This window comes from Delphinapterus leucas, chromosome 14, assembly GCF_059928025.1.
Source record: "Delphinapterus leucas isolate spDelLeu-1000000601 "Yukka" chromosome 14, BTC_Dleu_Yukka2, whole genome shotgun sequence".
Classification (NCBI taxonomy): domain Eukaryota; kingdom Metazoa; phylum Chordata; class Mammalia; order Artiodactyla; family Monodontidae; genus Delphinapterus; species Delphinapterus leucas.
Window position 1 is genome coordinate 30,786,389 of NC_143142.1, and position 19,591 is coordinate 30,805,979.

General features: G+C 41.8%; 1 protein-coding gene across 1 annotated transcript in view; it reads right to left on the reverse strand.

Moving 5' to 3' along the window:
- PTPRM (protein tyrosine phosphatase receptor type M) overlaps positions 1–19,591 on the reverse strand; it is a 750,850-nt gene that overhangs the window by 123,203 nt on the left and 608,056 nt on the right. The window lies entirely within an intron of this gene.

Sequence of the window (19,591 nt, forward strand, 5' to 3'; positions counted from 1 at the left end):
TTCGACAAGAAGGTTGATTATTCCAAGCTCCACCATGAAGACGCCCGCCACCTGGTTCTAATAATTTTCAAAACCATGAAATTCTAATGATTGGTTGTCCAACTTGGGCACCACTGGTCTGTGTTGACACATCATCAGACAGTCCTGTAAAAGGTTCCTTGCCCCAGACAACCACCCTGCCTACTAGGGGCTGAGCATAGTGCCGGACAGTGCAGAGGCCACACCAAAGAGGAGACGGCCTCGTCCTCCGAGGAGCTACAATCCAGTGTTCACAGTCACAACACAGACAGCACAGGGTAACGGCGGTATGTAAAGAGAGGGTGAATTACGTGGCGCAGACCCTCACGTGGGGTAAAGGTTTGGAGAAACCAGGTAGGGCTTGACGGGTGGGTGGGGAAGCTTCATGGAGACTGGGCTCCAAGCGCAGGCAAGCGATGCCTGCAACGAAGACAGAGGCGTGGAAATGAGGGAGGAGATGCTCTGCCCCAAGTGAGGCATCTTCACCACAGAGAAGAGGCTACAAGGAGGCGTGGGCTGAAGCTCGCTAATGGGAGTCACAACCACCCAGTGCTTTAGACACCGGGGGTTCCAAGCACAGAGGAGTGAATAATATTTCAACGTGACACAGGAAATTGAAGCCTGGTGGTGGTCTAATAACTGATTCCATCAGAGATGGCGGCTCAAAGCTCTGGCAGTGATCCAAGAATGGAGGGGCCCAGTTCCAGAACACAGGTAAAAGGTCTATTTCTATATTTATGCATATACATGGATGCACACACAGAATACCACTCCCACAACAGTCCTATGGGGAGACATTAACCCCTTCTTCTAAATGAGGGATTGGAGGTTTTGAGAGGCACCAGAAGGGGGCACCCAGAGCAGAGTGTGCCCTTGTATCAGCAGCACAAGGAGGGCGCTGGGACTTTTTTTTTTTTTAAATGGGTGTGTTTTCACTACTATATTTAAAATAACCAGCAAGGACCTAGTGTATAGCACGGGGAACTCTGCTCAGTATTCTGTAATAACCTAAGTGGGAAAAGAATCTGAAAAAGAATAGATACTTGTACATGTATATAACTGAATCACTTTGCTGCACGCCTGAAACTAACACAACATTGTCAATCAACTATACTCCAATATAAAATAAAAATTTTAAAAATGGTGTGTCTTATATTTAGCAACCAGCACAGCAAAGCTGACTGAGAGAGAGCTGGATGACACGGGGCCTGAACAGACGTAACAGGGGTCTCATTTGAAATGTCTTGAGATGTTTAGACTTTCTGCCCTTATTCATGCCTCATCTAAATGGCCAACAATTCCTTTACTTACCTGCTCTCCTATTTGCTTTTCTGCAAAGGTCCGAACACAGGAGAGTCTCTTGGAGGCATTAAAGTCTTTCCTTTTTCATTATTAGCCTCCTCATAAACCAAACGGACACATCTGAAAGCGTATGCTGTGATTTTTATCATCCATTTAATCATGATTTTAAAATCTAGTCCTAATTTTTAGAGCATCACTTTCTCACAGAACATACCATCGCAGGCTGCAGAAGAAACACATTTTCCACAGTGACTTTGGTTGAAGGAGAATCATATGTTCCGTAAATTAAGGGGAGACCCCGCTAGTGGTCCTTCACCACACGATTCCGGAATGGTGTCTGATGTCAATCAAAATCCCAATGAGCTCTGCCTTGATTAATTATGTATGCAGGCTCTTGACAATGACACTGCACGACAGAGAACTCTGACTCCTGCCCATCCTTGCTCAAAGTTTGCTAACTTTGCCCAGCAGTGGTGCACAGGCTCTTCCCTGAAGGCTCTGAATGTCTAACAGTACTTCTGAGGGTCTTTGTGGGAAAAAGTGTTTACAGGTTTAATTATGGAACAAATGCTCAGAGGTAGGTCATTCTGAAAAATGGTCTTCCAAGAGCAATGCCAGCCCAGTTCAAGCACTGATTAAATTATCTGACATAATTGCTAGTTCACAAGAATCGTGACAGCCACTACTCAATTTTTTGGGGAAAACTATTGGGAAGAGTCACATGGGAAAAGCATTGGAAAAGCAATTATGAAGAATCATTTATTTTATGGGAATGCTGATGTCAAATACTGGCATTTTAAAAATCAAAAAAGCAGTAAAGTTACCTGACCAAGGCAGTAATCATGGCTAGAGCTCAAACTCATAAATTAAAAATTTTTATTTAGTGCAAAAGAGATCAAATGCCATGTTCTGCAACCCACCCTACGCTCTTTAAAATGGTTAAGGGGTCAGTGGCGTTAATGAGATCTGTGACAGGCTATAAACAAAAAGTTGACAAGAAAATTGGACATCGAGATCCTAAACAAAACATAAACCACTGAAGGCTCTATGAAAGATTTACTCCCCACCAACAAGGCGTGGAGCAGCATGACAATGTGCACCGCCCACCAGCACCGCCCACCAGCACCACTCGATGCTCCGGTCAGTGGGAGCCCTGCAGACAGTCAGAACTAACACGCAGAGGAGCTTCAAAAGGGCCAGGGAAAATGCGCAAACGACACGGGGCTTCTCAGCAAAGTACCTTTCTATCAGTTTTAAATTGTTTATCCAGGTCCATTTTCTCCTCTTTCCTGCTCACCAGACTTACAGTACAGGCTGGATTGCTTCTAAATACAGGCAGCCTTGAACTGCACATACAACTTATAAAATGACCCACCCAGACCAACTGTCACCACTGTGCCTGCTGATTCCCCCCCAACCTCTGACAACTGAGGAGATGTTTTCACTGGGATGATCTTGTTTAAAAATTAGTGCTTTTACAACCTAAAAGCTCATTAACAGATGAATGGATAAAGAAGGTGTGGTCCATACATACAATGGAATACTACTCAGCCATAAAAAAGAATGAAATAATGCCATTTGCAGCAACATGGATGGACCTTGAGATTATCCTACTAAACGAAGTAAGTGAGAAAGAGAAGGACAAATACCACATGATATCACTTCTATGTGGAATCTAAAATATAACATAAATGAACTTATCCACAAAATATAAATAGACTCACAGACATAGAGAACAGACTTGTGGTTGCCAAGTGGGAGGGGGGAATAGGGGAGGGATGGACTGGGAGTTTGGGATTAGCAGATGCAAACTAGCACATACAGAATGGATAAACAACAGGGTCCTACTATATAGCTCAGGGAACTATATTCAATATCCTGAGATGAACCATAACGGAAAAGAAGATGGAAAAGAACATATATATATATATATATATAACTGAATCACTTTGCTGTACGGCAGAAACTAACACGACATTGTAAATCAACTATACTTCCATAAAATAAATGAAAAGAAGAAGAAAACACCAAAAAAATAAATTAGAGCTTTTATACAGAGCTCCGAAGGCCCAGCAGTGGAAGCAAGGGAGGAAGGAATGAAGCTGTGATGGGAGATGTGTGTGCTCGGCTCAAGTCCAGGCTGCAGGCAGTGATGAGAGAGAGGAAGAGGGATGGTGAGCCCAGGGAAGCAGGAAAGAAGAGGTGACAAAGCACAGGGAGCGGAACATACTATCCCATTTTCCAAAAGCACTGTGATTCAGAGGGACATCGGGGCTCACGTGAATGATGAAGACCACAGAGATCCACGTATGAAAGGGAAATTAGACAGGGATGCTCAGTCCATCTACATGTACATCCTGTGTGGAAAGGCGATGAGCAGAACTGGGGGGTCTGCAATCAGAGGGGAGAAACACAAGTGGCTACAGCAGAAAGGATCTCTGGTAATGGGAAGGTGGTGGCCGAGAGTGACGACTGCCATCAGTAACCAATGCCATCAGTAACCAACAGCAAAGGAGGGCAGAGGCCCCACTGCACGGGAAGCACAGCACCATGGTTATTAGCCTGCAACCCTGCAGCCACTGGAACTACATGATGACCAGGTCGAAAACATGGTTTTAGGATGTAAGAAAGATATGTGGTCTTTGGTAGGTGCCTAATTACTCCTGGAGGAGAAAACAAAAAGGGATGGTCTTAAGAACAACAACCAAGATTTACTTATCTTTTTAATCCTAGGGTCTAGCTTTGAGAGTCCTCAGTAACATCTGCTGAATGCATGAATGAGCAAATTAAAGAAATACTACCTTGTAGATGCTACAAATCCCAGGGAATCTTTGTTCTCAGAGAATCTCCTTATCATGAGCTATTTATAGGGGAGGAAAGATATCTGAGAGGAGAAGGTTAAGCAATTAATTTAATTCTAGATTTTAAAATATGCATGCTAACATTTCTATAGTGACTAGTAAAAGAAAAAAGTGTATAATTTCCAAATTAGTAGACAGAAAAATAAAACGAGACAAAAATTTAACTAATTAAAAATAGGCCAGAGAGGTGGGGTGGGGAGAAGAAGCATAAGAAAAAGTATAACGAACATAACTCACAAAATAAGGTGGCAGAAATGAATTCAAATAAATCAGTAATCGCAGCAAATTAAAAATGTACTAAGTTGTAAGTAAACTTTAAAGGTAAAAGCTGTAAGACTTTTAAAGGTAAAAGCTGAAATAGTAAAATCCATGACATATATATACACCAATATGTATAAAATGGATAACTAATAAGAACATGCTGTATAAAAAAATAAAATTCAGAAAAAAAAATCCAGCTATATGCTATTTACAAGAGACACAACTAAAATAGATTGAAAATATATCCAGGAAAATACTAATTAGAAGGAAACTGGCATAGTTATAGTGAAATTAGACAATATAAACTAATGACAATGATATCAGTGCCTAATGATGAAATGTTCAATTCACTTAGGAGAGACAATTCTAAACTTATATTTACTTAATAACTTAGCTTCAGAATATATGACTTCTTTTAACCTCTTTCAGTAATAGATCAAACAGACAAAAAGCTAGTAAGTATACAGAAAATTTGAACAGCAAACTTTTTAAAAAGCGTGATCTAAAGAATATACAGAACTTGGCACTCAACATTGTTGCTAAGAATACATAAAATATTTATTAAGAAAATTGACCATGTGGACGGCTCTAAATAATGTCCACAAATTTCAATGAATTTTATCCAATCAGCATACATTTAAGTTAGAAATCACTAATAAAAAGACAACCAAAAAAATCTCCCATGCACTGAGAAATAAAACACACACATTCATGCACTCATATGCTCTAAATAATGCATGGGTCAAAGAAGTAACTGTAATGAGAATTTAAAAATACTTAAGGATAAGAGTACTCGACTGTTACTTAGAGGGAAAATTAATACTTAAATAAATGCTTCTACTAGAAAAAACAAAGACTGAAAATTAATGTGTTCAGCATCTTGTTTAAAAATAACAGAATAAACTCAAAGAAAGAAGGAAAAAAGATCAGGAATATCAGAAATTTAAAACATGCAATATGAAAGATCCACAAGGTCAAAGGTTATCTCTTTGAAACAACTAATAAAACCAACAAAATGTTGGCAAGAATAGTCAAGAAAGAAGAAGGAGAAAAGGCACAAATAAACACTATTAATGATGATAAAGGACAGATAATAAGAAAATATGAACAAATGTATACCCTTGAGTAAAAAATTAGACAAAATTCACAACTTCTATTAAGATATTCACTACAAAATTAACTCAAGAAAAACTAGAAATCCAGAATAGTCTTATAACTACTGAAAAATTCATAATTAAAAATTTTACCATGAGGAGAATGCCAGACCTAGCCAGTTTTGTAGGTGAGTTCTGAAGATAATTTGCAGTAGAAACTAACACAACATTGTAAAGCAATTATACTCCAATTTAAAAAAAAAAGGTCACACCTAAAAAAAAATAAAGATAACTTGAATCTCACATGGTTTCTTTTAAGGGAACAGAAAGAACACAGAATGCTATCTAATTCATTTTAAAAAGCAGATGTATTTTTCATTCTAAAATGAGAAAATAAAAATACAAGAAGGATCATTAAGAGACTAGTAACTCATGGACATAGATGTAAACATCATTAGTGAACAGCCTTCAGCAATATTTAAAACATATCATGACCAAGTTAGGTTTATCTCAGGAATGAAGGGTTGGTCCAAAATTAGAATATTAACTACATTAATTAACCCACCACGCTAACATGTTAAAAAAGAGAAATAAAATAATTATTTTGTATAACAATAAATGCTAAAAAAGCATTCTATCAAATTCAATATTTATCTATGGTAAACAGTATTAATAAACCAGAAATGGAAGGGAATATCCTTAAACTAATTATGACTAATTATTAATCATTAAAAGCCTTTTCTCTGAAAATCAGGACCAAGACAATGATGCTCGTCAACCTAAGTTTTATTCAGTATTGTACTGGAGGTTCTAGTGAGATTTATAAATAAGAAAAAATAAATGTATAAGGATTAAGAAGAAACAAAACTGTCAGTAATGAAAGTTGACATGATTTCTCCATGGAAAACTCCAGAATAATCTGCAGAGAAATGACTGAAATAAAGATTGCTGAGAAATGTTTCTGGACAAAGGAGCAACATACAAATATACATACATACACACATACGTATACACACATATACTTATATACCTGTATCTCTTTATTTATACATGTACTCTATATACTTGCAATAAAAAGAAAATGTAACTTTAAAAGATACTATTACCTTAGCAAATAAGTACACATAACTACAAGATGTACAAGATTTCATGGAGAACATTTTGAAACTCTGCTGAAAAATATAAAAGAAGATCCAAATAAAGATCCAATATTGCCAAGAAGCCCATTTTCCCGAACTTTATAAGTGGCTCCCATGCAGTTCCAAACAAAATGACAGAGTTTTTCACGAAGCTGACTGTATAAAATGTCAGCCTCATGCAATGTCCATTTTTCATGGACAGGGTGATTCTAAAATGATGCCAGCACAAAGCTTAAGGACAGCCAATACATTTTTAAAGAAGGACAAAGCAAGCATAGAAGAGGTCGTACAAGTCAGTAGGAGACATTAACACCCTAGTAAGAAAACAGGCAAAGCATATGAACAGTTCACAAAAGAAAATTTTCACGTGGCTGGTGAACATATAAAGACATGTCCAGTTTCAAATGGAGCAATAATGAGATACTCTTTTTCTACCTATCGAGCTGGCAAAAATGATTAAAAAAAAAAAGACTAATGCTTATTTGAGTGCTGGTATGTTGAGGTAAGCATTCTCATGGAAAGTGCTAACGGCGTGTGTGAATCGGTTCAATTTTTCTGGAAAGCAAGCTTTCAACATAACAGGTTCATAAAGAAACTTAAGCATTTTATATACTTTGAGCCATTAATTCCACCTCTTGAAATCTATCTATAGAAAATAATGGAGGTAAATCCAAAGAATTATTCATAGCAGTGTTCATGGCAAAGACAAACAAGGTATGAAACGATTTATAAAAAGATTCTAATGCATTAAAATATTCGATGGAAACTTACTGAAAACTGAGAGTAGGTTTATGGGTGATTTTTATTGTCTTTTTTTTTTTCTTTACACTTTTCTTAAAATTTCAGATTTCTTTCAAAATTTTCTTTTTAAAAAAACACGATAAAATCGGGACTTGGAAACCTTTAAAAACATATTTTGTTACTTTGCATCCTTACAAATGGTTTTCATCATTAAAATAGAGAAAAAAATAAAATCAAGCATTCTCTTTAGGCAGATAAATTATGTTAATTGGATTTATAGTATATTCTCTTCATGTTTCAAGAAGTAAGCTTAAAATACACTTAGTAATCAGCCAAGTAAAATATTTTGGCCATAAAATTGGCAAGGAACTCAAATGCATAATTACCTAAAGCACATAAATACAATACATATAAAAACATATGCTAGACGTTTATAATTACACTGAATGCATTATAATTATTCAGTATCTCTTGTAAATTTCCCTGAAGTACACAGATGAAAAGGCTTTCCACGTGTCCCTAAAGGGCAACAATGGAAGATAAAGGGAGTGAAGAAGTTTTTAAAAATTTCGAAGATGCTGAATAATAGGTGAAGCCCATTGAGGACATAAAGCTACTTTGCTTTCAGAAGAAATTGGAAAAGTCAGCATGTTCTCTTTCTTTTCAGAGACAGGACGGGTCAAAAAGGCTATGGCTTCTGATTCAATATTATTTTGGTCTGAATAAGACATGTAACAATAATGTGGATTTATGTAATACAAAATGTGAAAGAAATTAATTCCAAACTTTTAATCCATATATTTCCTTATTATTCACGATCCTTACAAACGGGGACAGTGGGGATTAGAGACGGAGTGGAATTCTGATCACGAACACCTTTCAGACACGGTGAGGACTTTATACAAAAATGTACTAATGTCGGGCTTCCCTGGTGGCGCAGTGGTTGAGAGTCTGCCTGCCGATGCAGGGGACACGGGTTCGTGCCCCGGTCCGGGAAGATCCCACATGCCGTGGAGCGACTGGGCCCGTGAGCCATGGCCGCTGAGCCTGCGCATCCGGAGCCTGTGCTCCTCAACGGAGAGGCCACAACAGTGGGAGGCCCGCGTACCGCAAAAAAAAAAAAAAAAGTACTAATGTCACTACTGCACTCTCTCCACTTGGCCTTCCCAGTGTTTTGGAGATGAGGTGGGAGTTAGAAATGAGAGTGGGAAGAGGTTGAAACAGGGAAAAGAGAGGAGGGAAAAAGAGGAAGGGCACATCAGGACAGAAACTCCCTCGTTCAGAAATGCTGAATAAACTCAAAACTGGCAAGAGGGGGCCAGAGAACCACCCGCGGGTCCCAAGTGACGGCCTTCTACACACCAGTGACCGCCAGGCTTCGGTTTTCAGGCAGCTGGTCAGGCTGCCCACTGGAGAACATTCCATCCATGGAGATACATCAACCAAAAAACATCCCATCCATGGAGAAGCATGAACCAAAAAACATCCCGTCCGTGGAGATGTGTCAACCAAACTGGGAGTCCAACATCACCAAGGTGACGGCTCGACTAATGATACAGAGGCTCTAGGAAGTGCTTGGTTTTCGCAACTGACCCACTTGCTTCAGGGGAGGTGAGTGGTTTGCTCAAGGGTCTGGGGTTAGGGTCTCAGTGAGACTCTTCAGTGACGTGACAGGTCAAAGACTTGGGATTCAGTCTTCTCATGGCCAATCCACTGTCCTTTCTACTTCCCAGCACTGTTCTTTGAAAAAGAATAATTGCCTTTTCAACTGGTTATTTTTTGCATCATTTAGTCGAAGCTGAGACATGTTATCTTGGTCTTGCCTGGAGGTCAGAGATCCAGTTCACAAGGTTGTTACCGTTATGTTGAATCACCTCATTGAAAAAAGATGCAGCTTCTTCCAGAATCTCTTCCAGAGAGGATCTCTGAGAAAACCTTCAGCTTTCACACACAACTTGCGTCTACACTTCCTCTTCTCCCTCCCTCTACTGGGTTGGCTGGCAGTCGTGCAGCAATCCAGGGAGACAGCCTATGGGATCTATGCCTCTCAAGAGCAGCAGCTTGATTTTAGCTTATACCTGGTCCTGGTGGGTTTCCGACGAGCCAGGCTGGCTGATATCTGCTGAATAATTTCCCTGCGTTTCTTGACGAGGAAAAGCCAGCGCAGGAGCAATGTCGGAGTGACCGCGCTCTTGGAGCTGAGATGCTGAGCAAGGTTAAGGGGCAGCATCTGCTGATGCCGAGATGCTGAAACAAACCAGAGTTGGCGCTGTCAGCGGGGCCCCCGGGGCTGGCTCTGTCCTCTGCCAAAGGACAGAACGCTTCAAAGCAAATAAAACTGCACAGAGTAAAACAATGCTCCTGCCATGAAATCACAAGTCAAATCAATAAAACCCAAGGTTAACTTCTGTAGGTCTGTGGTTTCGTGGTGTTCCATGAAGAAGTTATGTGGTGTAGTGGAAAAGAACGTGGCCTTTGGAGTCAACAGATTATGGAGTAAATCCCACCACTCCAAAGTGGGATGACCTTGGGCAAATGACTTACATTCTGAGTCATTCCCTCATCTGTAAAATGGGTGTGATAACAGTGTAAGAGCATTGTGGTTAGAAATATCTATGTGTCTCTCTCTATCTATGTGTGTATCTTTGTAGAGTGCTACTACATTAGGGTTAGGGCTAGACCATCATAGGTCTAACCATCAACATCATCAGTCTAGGAACCAAGCAGGGTTTCATGAAAAGTCCACCCCTCAAACCCTTGCTCCCCCTGAAAATACGTCCATGATAACACAAATTACCTTTATGAGCTTTGAATCTGTGTAGGAGGACATACAGTTTCTCTCTTGCAATAGTCATGTTTTGAAATGCATTGAAGTCACTAGATATTTCTACATTATTTCTATTAGGGATTAAAAAAGAAATGAAAGCAAATATGGAACAAAAGCATTTACCCTAATTTTTTTAAACACATGGTTGGCATTCAGTGAGTAAAAATGATCAGATGGAACCATGCCATTCTTCCCATTTTTAAGTGACGGGTATCGGTAAGGTTCAAGTTGGTCAGCACAGTTTTTCCTGGCTGGACACTGCTAATCCACTTGCTCCTACGTGATGATGTGTACCATTCTGAGTGTGTATTTGTAATAGTTCTATCCACCTTTAACTTCATTTCCCCTTCTAGGGGTGTATGTGTTGAAATACACAGAAATCAATTCAACAAATGTAAAGTAACATATTTAGCAGTGTTTCTCAAATGTCTATTGGATAATCCATTAATGTACACTTTACCATATTATCAGTTAATACATTGCCCACGGTATTATTACTGCCCACTATGTTATTCTAACGCAGAGCTATGAGACCGTGGACGGCCTGGTGTCTGGTAACATCCATGTTGGGTCTGAAGGGAGCTGGCAGGTGAAGGAGGAGCTGGGAGTCACTCGAGGCAGAAACCACGACGTGGAGCACAGCCCAGAGACACGAGGTGCTGAGGGTGTGAAAGGTGGCAGGAGCTGGGCCTGAGGCACGTGGCGGGAAGCTGCTGTGGCTACAGTGACAGCCTGCAGCAGGCCCAGGGCCGCGTCCCAGAGGACTGAGCGCTCTCTGCTAAGGAGGGGCCTAATTTTGCAAAGAATCCAGAGCAGATGTTTTGGCATCACATGTGATAACATCTGTGTTTCCCAAACAAAACTGGTTGCAGAGTGGAGGGTAGATGTGAAGGGGGAGAGTAAATGTCGAGAGATGAGGTCGGGGAGAGTTACAAGGGGGTGGGCAAGAGATGAGGGCGGCCGGTGGGCTGGGAGAGGAAGGGATGGAATTGGAAACGGTGGGAGGGGGACTTGGGAGGTGCTGGGATAGGACTTGGGAGGTGCTGAGGGGAGGTCGGGGGGAGGGGCAATACCACTGTGCTGAAGCCAGCTGGACCAGGTCAGCAGGCGGTGACAGCATCCACCTGATACCAGATACACACGAGGTCGGCAGGTGTGGGATACAGGCATCCCGACAGTCCCTTCTGGGCCGGGTCCTGTGACTAATGGCACCCGACACTAAAAGCATATTAACAAGTGGGGAAAGCGCCTAACTCCTCCCGGGGGAGATAAAGACAGTTCTAATGACCAGCTTCAAAATGGAAACCAGACGGTGAACTAGAACTACTCCAAACAAACTGGAAAAGGTCCACCACCATGAACTAAAATCAGAGGGAGGAATAGAGAGTCGTGGGAAATAACAATTTTAAACTAAATTTTCCAAAGTTTTCTGAGTCCAGGATATTATCAGGAGTGTGGGCAAAAGAAAACTGGATTAAAAAAATCAGCTAACACATAAGACGTCCTGAAAGCAAGCATGACAAAATGGAGCACGCAACAAATAAAACAGACACTTTTATATTTGTAGTTTAGTGAAAAATCTACCGAGTATTCACAGTAAAAATCAACCGTCTCTGTTGCGTTATTTAAAATATGCAGAGATTTTCATCTACTAAGAAAGTATTCATAAACACATACACTTGATTTTCCCCAAACAGCTTGAAGCAGCCTCAAAATTTCACACAGAAGTTTTTTTTTTTATCATTTTCTCATGGACCTGGCTCAGCATCACCGTAATAATTAAAGGAAAAAAAAATGTCAAAACTTACTTGGCTGCGGCAGCCACTGGAGGCGCAGCTGTTGTGATTCTTAATGTATTTGCAGAGCTTGCCAAGGCTCCCCCATGTCCCCATCCTTGGCTTTCAATGGTTTTGTTTTGTTTATTTTGTGTCCTGTGGGACAGAAAATAACCTGCACTGATTGTGGCAATGGATGGACTCAGCTGGTGCCTCAGAATGTGAAGCGGGAACTGAAAAGCACATCTGAAGACTGTGCCAGCTGGAGGTGAGGGGAAGGGGGTGCCTGCACGCTGGACCACCCACGAGCACGGGCCAGCTGTGTCGGCAATGGTTCCAGCAGGAAAGAACACAAAAGCACCTCTCATTCCACCTGCCTCGGCCTCCGTTTTCAAAACCCAGCAAAGTGGCCGTGGGCACTATTCTTAGAACTTTTCTAGAGGTACCAGCCCACTAGCCCCGCAAGGGGAGGGACCAGGCACAGGGCGCCCTTCTCCCCAGCGGCACTGCCGCCCACCTGGGGATGCTGGCCTGTCTTCCCAGCTGAGGGCCTTGCTGTCTAAGGGCATCTCATCAGCAATTAGAACTGCAGGCTCCATGGGGAGGAAGTGGTTTTTCAGGGAGTGGTTTTCTCTAGTTTTCACTGGCTTCCCTGAGGTGGGAGGCAAGTAAATTAAACAAACAAACAAAAAACAAACCAAAATGAGACTCACATTTGGAGGGCAAGTGAGACTTTTTTTTGCTAAGACAATTCCTTCTTAGCTCACCACACTTTGTCAAATATAGACAAAGCCATCAAATATAACATTGTGCTTACACTTAACAAAATCAGCTGTTTTACTTGGAAAACGGGAAGGATGAGAGGGGAAAATATACAATCCATACATTTTTTTTGGTCTGTTTTTGTTTTTGTTTTGCGGTACGTGGGCCTCTCACCGTTGTGGCCTCTCCTGTTGCAGAGCACAGGCTCCGAACGCGCAAGCTCAGTGGCCATGGCTCACGGGCCCAGCCGCTCCGCGGCATGTGGGATCCTCCCGGACCGGGGCACGAATCCGTGTCCCCTGCATCGGCAGGCAGACTCTCAACCACTGCGCCACCAGGGAAGCCCCTACAATCCATACATTTTAAAAAGATCTACAAGGAGCTACTAGGAGTTAGACATGTTTAAAAAACTCCAGGTTCCTTGGAAAAACGCATAGGTTGTACTTAAGCCTGAAGATTTTGGCATAAAGCCTCCAATTCCCGAATTTAAACTGAGCAAAAAACCAGTCTCCATGTTCAATTATAAAATTAATCATCCGTGTTTGCACCCTAGAGAAACACACAGGACAAAAGTAGGTGGGGTCAGGATAATGCTTTTCTAAATAAGTTTAGACATATATGCACACACACACGTAGCTGTTTGAGAAGTAGCTGCCACGAGTTACTTAGGTTTATACATTTCAGATCTAGTAACTGGAAGATAAATTTTTGTGCCCCAGAGCAATATTAATTATTAGCTAATAAAAGAGTACCATCAGTGTTTTTCAGGAGGTCCTATGTGGGAGTAGTTTTAAATTGCTGTCCTTCCTTTATCTTAATTTTACAACGATAGCAACATACATTCTTTCAGAACTGCACAACTATTTTCCTACTTCAGGTTAATGTTTTTCTGCTTGGATCCCAGAAGCCGATTAGATCAGTTCAAAAATCCAGGACCAAAGAAGACCTTTTGGGGACGACAGAGGGGTAGGAATTCATTCTCCAACTGTGCAGGGTCACCCCTGAGGCTGGGACCCCCTCCGTCCCACTCAGGTAGCAGGGAGCAGCTCCCACATCTAGGGCAGGGCCTGCTGGCTCAGGGCAGAGCTGGAGAATCTTCCTTTTCACTCCAGGTGATAAAGGCCCAGGAGTCTGTTGGGGCGGCCGCTCAGGCCTCCACTGCTTCCTGAGTGCAGCTGGTCTCCTTTCTCCACTTCTGGTAAACTCACGGATCTCCTCCAAGCGCTTAGCACAGACTGATCTTTGCTTTTTGGAAGAAAGAACCAGCTCCTCTTTTGTAGCAACGTAAACAAACTTGCCCTTTCCACTGGGTCTTTCTCCTGAGATCCCCAAACCAGTCTGCTGACAACATGCCATTTTCTGTTCAATTCAGCCTGTTTACTTTTTTACTGTGATTCATGTCTGAGTTTCTTTTGAATCAAATTATTGCACTTCCCTGGTGAGAGATGCCATATGATGATCTTGTTAGAACAAAAAACAAAAACAAACAAAATCTTCTGCACTCAGTGCTGCTCTGTCTTATCCCCGGCATGTTTTCCCTCTGCTTTGGACACACTTCAGTCGGCTACTTGAGCGGTAATGAACCCTCCCAGGGTTAAAGCCAGTTTTCAGACATCTCTGTCTTGGGAAAGATAAAGGCGAATTTGTTGAAACAGTGTCAACAGAGAAAAAGTCACTATTTCAAAAGTATTTTACAGTCTAAGTGGCTGGTGTTTCCCAACGTACATGGATTGAAGAAAACCGACTGATTGGGTGATTGTGCTGAGTCACGGCGGCAACCTGAGGCTTTCTTGATGGTTTCCCCCAAGAAATGCTTCCGAATTGAAGTAATTCATCGCTTCAACAAATCTGGAAGCCAAGCACTGCATTGCATTTTTTTGCATGGGGAGAAAGGGATGTAGTTCATACTACTCTTTTCCAGTAAATACATTTTCCATCTCCCCTTTACTTTTTGGGTGTGGATTATTATCTTTCAAGCAGTTCCTGTGTGCCATGTACAACAGCATTTAAAAATTAAGCTGTTTGTGTGAAGAGATCTCCCTCCAGGTACAGGAATGAGATGCATGCGTTACCTGAATTATTCTTCTCTTCCCACGGCGGCCAGAGTGATGTACAAGCTTCTGGGTGGGACACACATGGCCCTTCACGACAGCGCCCTGACTGCCCACGTTCTCTTGCTTCCGCGTCTACCTGGAATCCCACTCTTTTGCCTTCTCCTGGCCAACTCCAACACATCCTTCAAGGAAAAAGTCATCCTTGCCCAGACTTGCAACCCCAGCCTTCGAAGTACTAACGCAAATCTCTCTTGTGAGGTTTCATAAGAGGCGCTACACCCACCCCATGACTGCTTCCTCCTGCAGAGGGAGACTCCTGAGGGCAGGGCACTCGGTGTCCTCCGTGTCCCCAGCACCCAGACGTGTCACATTCACCCCATGTGCTTGGTATTCTCCAGTGAACTAACAAGCGCAGCTTAAGGTAAGCTTTTCCCCAAATCCGACCTTGCAAAGACACTCATAGAACCATTGTTTAAAAGATAGTATTCTGTGGTCTGTAGCTACACCATCCCTTAGGACTCTTCTAACTTAGATATGAAAATACTGTTTCAACAATAAAAGTTGACAGCATATACTTTTTTTTTTTGCGGTACGCGGGCCTCTCACCGTTGTGGCCTCTCCCATTGCGGAGCACAGGCTCCGGACGCGCAGTCTCAGCGGCCATGGCCCACGGGCCCAGCCGCTCCGCGGCATGTGGGATCTTCCCGGACCGGGGCACGAACCCGCGTCCCCTGCATCCGCAGGCGGACTCTCAACCACTGCGCCACCAGGGCAGCCCCACAGCATATACTTTTAAGTATGAACTGAGTTTCATATATGCAGTGAGTAGTTTTTAGTATAAGTATGTCCTATGCACCATTTGGGACATACTTCTATTAAAGAATTATTCTGTTTATCTGAAGTTCAGGTTTAACTGAGCAAACCGTATTTTATCTGTTAAACTGTAAGAAAGAAAAGAGGGTAAGTTACAGGGATGTAATATTCAGCACAGGGAATACAGTCAATAATATCATAATAACTTTGACGGGTAATCTATAAAAATATCAAATCACCATGTCGTACACCTGAAACCAATATAGTATTGTAAGTCAACTATAGGCCAATATTTTAAAAAAGAAAAAAATATTTAACTTATTTTCTCAGTTCTCAAACTCTTTGTCCACAGAGTCAAACCTACCTATTTATTTAAGTTACTTTTGAATGGCAAGTTTTGATGACACAAGGTAAGTGAGCTGTCTATCCAGAGTGTGAACACAGGACAGGCACTGAAATTGTAAGTGACACAGTTTCCCTGTAAAGACCACGGGGTGAATGCCCTGCCTTGGATCCTATTATAAATTAGTCCTTTCCTCTTTTATTAGCTAAAGCTGCCACTGAGTATCAGATTCAGTTCTAGTACTTGTGATGCATTAAATGAGTCAAGCCTCACAATACTCTTATGAGGTTGATACTATAGTTATCCCATTTTACAGATGGAGAAACTGAGGCCCAGGAGGTTAGACAGCTTGGTCCAGGCTGAGCTGGAATATCCACAGTCTGGTACTAGAGCCTCTTTCCAAACCACGGCCTCTTACCATCTGATCCTTGAGCTTCACACGACACCAGGCAGCCACACACTCCTGACTTCTGGTGTGGGTTTGAGGGAACGTTGCAGACTTCACAGCAAGATTCAAAGAGGTGCGTTTGGTTAGAGTTCTAAAAGTCAAACTGGGCTTTAAAACATAACTGCTTAAGGATGTTTCCAGATTCACACTGGAATAAAAATCCCCTGGGATTTTTCTCTAAAGTAAGTCGAGCAGGATAACGGCAGCTGGGGTTTGCCACTGCCCCATTAATCCCCATAAACTTGGCTGTGCCTCCAGGGAAGATGTGGGCATGTAATACAGCCATGTGCAGGCAAGGATGGCGAGGGAGAGGGGGGACTTCGGGATGTAGGTGAGAGCCTGAGCACGTGTTCCCCTCTCCCTGCGGCCACTCTATAGATTTACCCTTGTGCCAGCATCACTCCTCATGTCCCGTTTACTCTGTCCCACCACGGTCCTCCCACCCACATCCGCACCCTGTCCCCAGGAGGGGGGCTACTTAATAACCTGAAAATTACTGAGGGCTAGGATTATTCCTAACAGAACTTTCCATCTCATACTTCTCCCAATAGCACGTTCCTATTTGTTCCCACTCTCCTCTCTAGTATTTGCTCCTTTTTCTTTTTTTCCTTCTTTCTTTTAAAAAAAGCTGATAATGATTTTGGCATTGAAAAGTTTTTACTCCCCCCCTCCTCAGTTTTATTGAGATATAACTGACACATAACATTGTGTAACTTTAGGGTGTATAATGTGATCATTGGATACCTGTATATGTTAGTTTTAAACAGTTGTCTCTGGGGTGTGGAGAAAAGGGAGTCCTCCTACACTGTTGGTGTAAATGTTAAGTTGGTGCAGCCACTATGGAAAACAGTATAAAGATTCCTCAAAAAACTAAAAACAGAGTTGCCACATGATCCAGCAATCCAACTCCTGGGCATATATCCAGACAAAACTATAATTCGAAAAGATACATGCACCCCTATGTTCACAGCAGCATTATTTACAATAGCCAAGACATGGAAACAACCGAAATGTCCATCGACAGATGAATGGATAAAGATGCGGTACATATATACAATGGAATACTACTCAGCCATAAAAAATAATGAAATAATGCTATTTGCAGAACATGGATGCAACTAGAGATTATCATACTAAGTGAAGTGAGTCAGGTAGAGAAAGACAAATACCATACGATATCACTTATATGTGGAATCTAAAATATGACATAAATGAACGTATCTATGAAACAGAAACAGACTCACAGACATAGAGAACAGACTTGTGGTTGCCAAGGGGGAAGAGAGATGGGGGAGTGAAGGAATGGGAGTTTGGGATTAGCAGAGGCAAACTGTTATATATAGAATGGATAAACAACAAGGTCCTACTGTATAGCACAGGGAACTATATATTCAATATCCTGTGATAAACCATAATGGAAACGAATATGAAAAAATATGAATATATACGTATAACTGAATCACTTTGCTGTACAGCAGAAATTAACACAACACTGTAAATCAACTATACTTCAATAAAATAAATTAAAAAAAGAAACAGTCTTCTCTGATCCACTGAATAGCTAGCATGGGAAAAAGAGTTTTTTGAACTGCAACTAATACAACATTTTTTTTTTTTTTTTTTTTGCGGTACACGGACCTCTCACTGTTGTGGCCTCTCCCGTTGCGGAGCACAGGCTCCAGACACGCAGGCTCAGCGGCCATGGCTCACGGGCCCAGCCGCTCCGTGGGACATGGGATCTTCCCGGACCGGGGCACGAACCCGTGTCCCCTGCGTCGGCAGGCGGACCCTCAACCACTGCACCACCAGGGAAGCCCTAATACAACATTTTATTGCAGAGTATAACAACTCAATCATCAATTATAACACACTTCAGATGAGTATACGCTGTTTCAGTTTGCACTTATAAATCGTATTTCTTCAGGAGATGTGAATCGGAACTGATTTTCTGCATACTTTCAAATACGCATCATCTGTGGTGTGTTATTAGAAGTCCTGAGGTAGGTATTTTAAAACAGTCCATGAAAAATGGGACTCAGGTTATTTTACGAATTGTTGTTTGAGCCTATGCGTAATCTCTCGGACATTAACATGTCTGATAAACATTAGAGCACTGTCTGCACTCAGCAGACTGGACAGAACTACAGACATCATCTCTATTCACTAGGCTGCTATTTTCTCAATAATCTAATTTTGTCTCTCATAAGATATTAATGCCTTTGGAAGTCTTGCTCTTAATCCTATTCATTCCTAAGCCAGCCTTTAAAAGTGCAGGAGGAAATATGCAAAGGCGGTCAGTTTCGCTGACTTATGAATTAAATCACTAAAGGCAAACCTAAGAATTTCAGGATGGCTAAAATGCAGAACTTCATTTGGAAATGTTTTCTGGACTTAAATCAAACCTTTGGGCCCTGGTTTGTGATTGTTTTCTTGGCTTTGCAGTCTTCTGAACTGCGGTCATTGGTAATACGTGAGGACACACGTGTAAGCAGAGCAAAGCGTGTCTGTGTATTTGCCTGCGTTGAACAAAGACCTGGCCTTCAAAGGAGCAGAGCGGTGGTGGGGCTCTGACTGCTGTAGTGAGCCTTGGACAATTAAGCTAAACCCAAGATAAGGCAGCATCTGGGGCATAAAACTGAGGCATCATGAGGGCCCCCCAAGAGGAGAAAGAAGCAGAGTTTGAACGTCGAAGGATAGGGGGGTGGTACAAACTGATTTTAAAGATACTCTAATTCCAGACAAGATGTTTTCCAACTAGGAGCTAGTCAGGTAGATGCAGTACCAGCGACACGTTCTTAGATTTAAAAAGCCATGTGGCTTTCTAATCCTATTTTTACTGTAAGCATGCTGCTACTTTATCTTCACCAATGACTGTGAACTAATTTTACTTAATAAGGTAACAGAGAAATCCAAGCCCCTTCCTTCTCCCCCCTCACCACACATACACACACACACACACACACACACATACACACTCAGTGAAGGTGTGCTCTTTTGAAGCAGACTCTTCAAATAAATTAATTCTCTTCAGTTTGGGAAAGACTTTCCAACAGAATTAGGCTGAAGACAGAGGCTGTGAAAGGGGTGAGTCCTACATTTATATATGGTGCCAGATTATATATCGCTGTTCCTGGAAAGGCCCCCAAGGGCTGC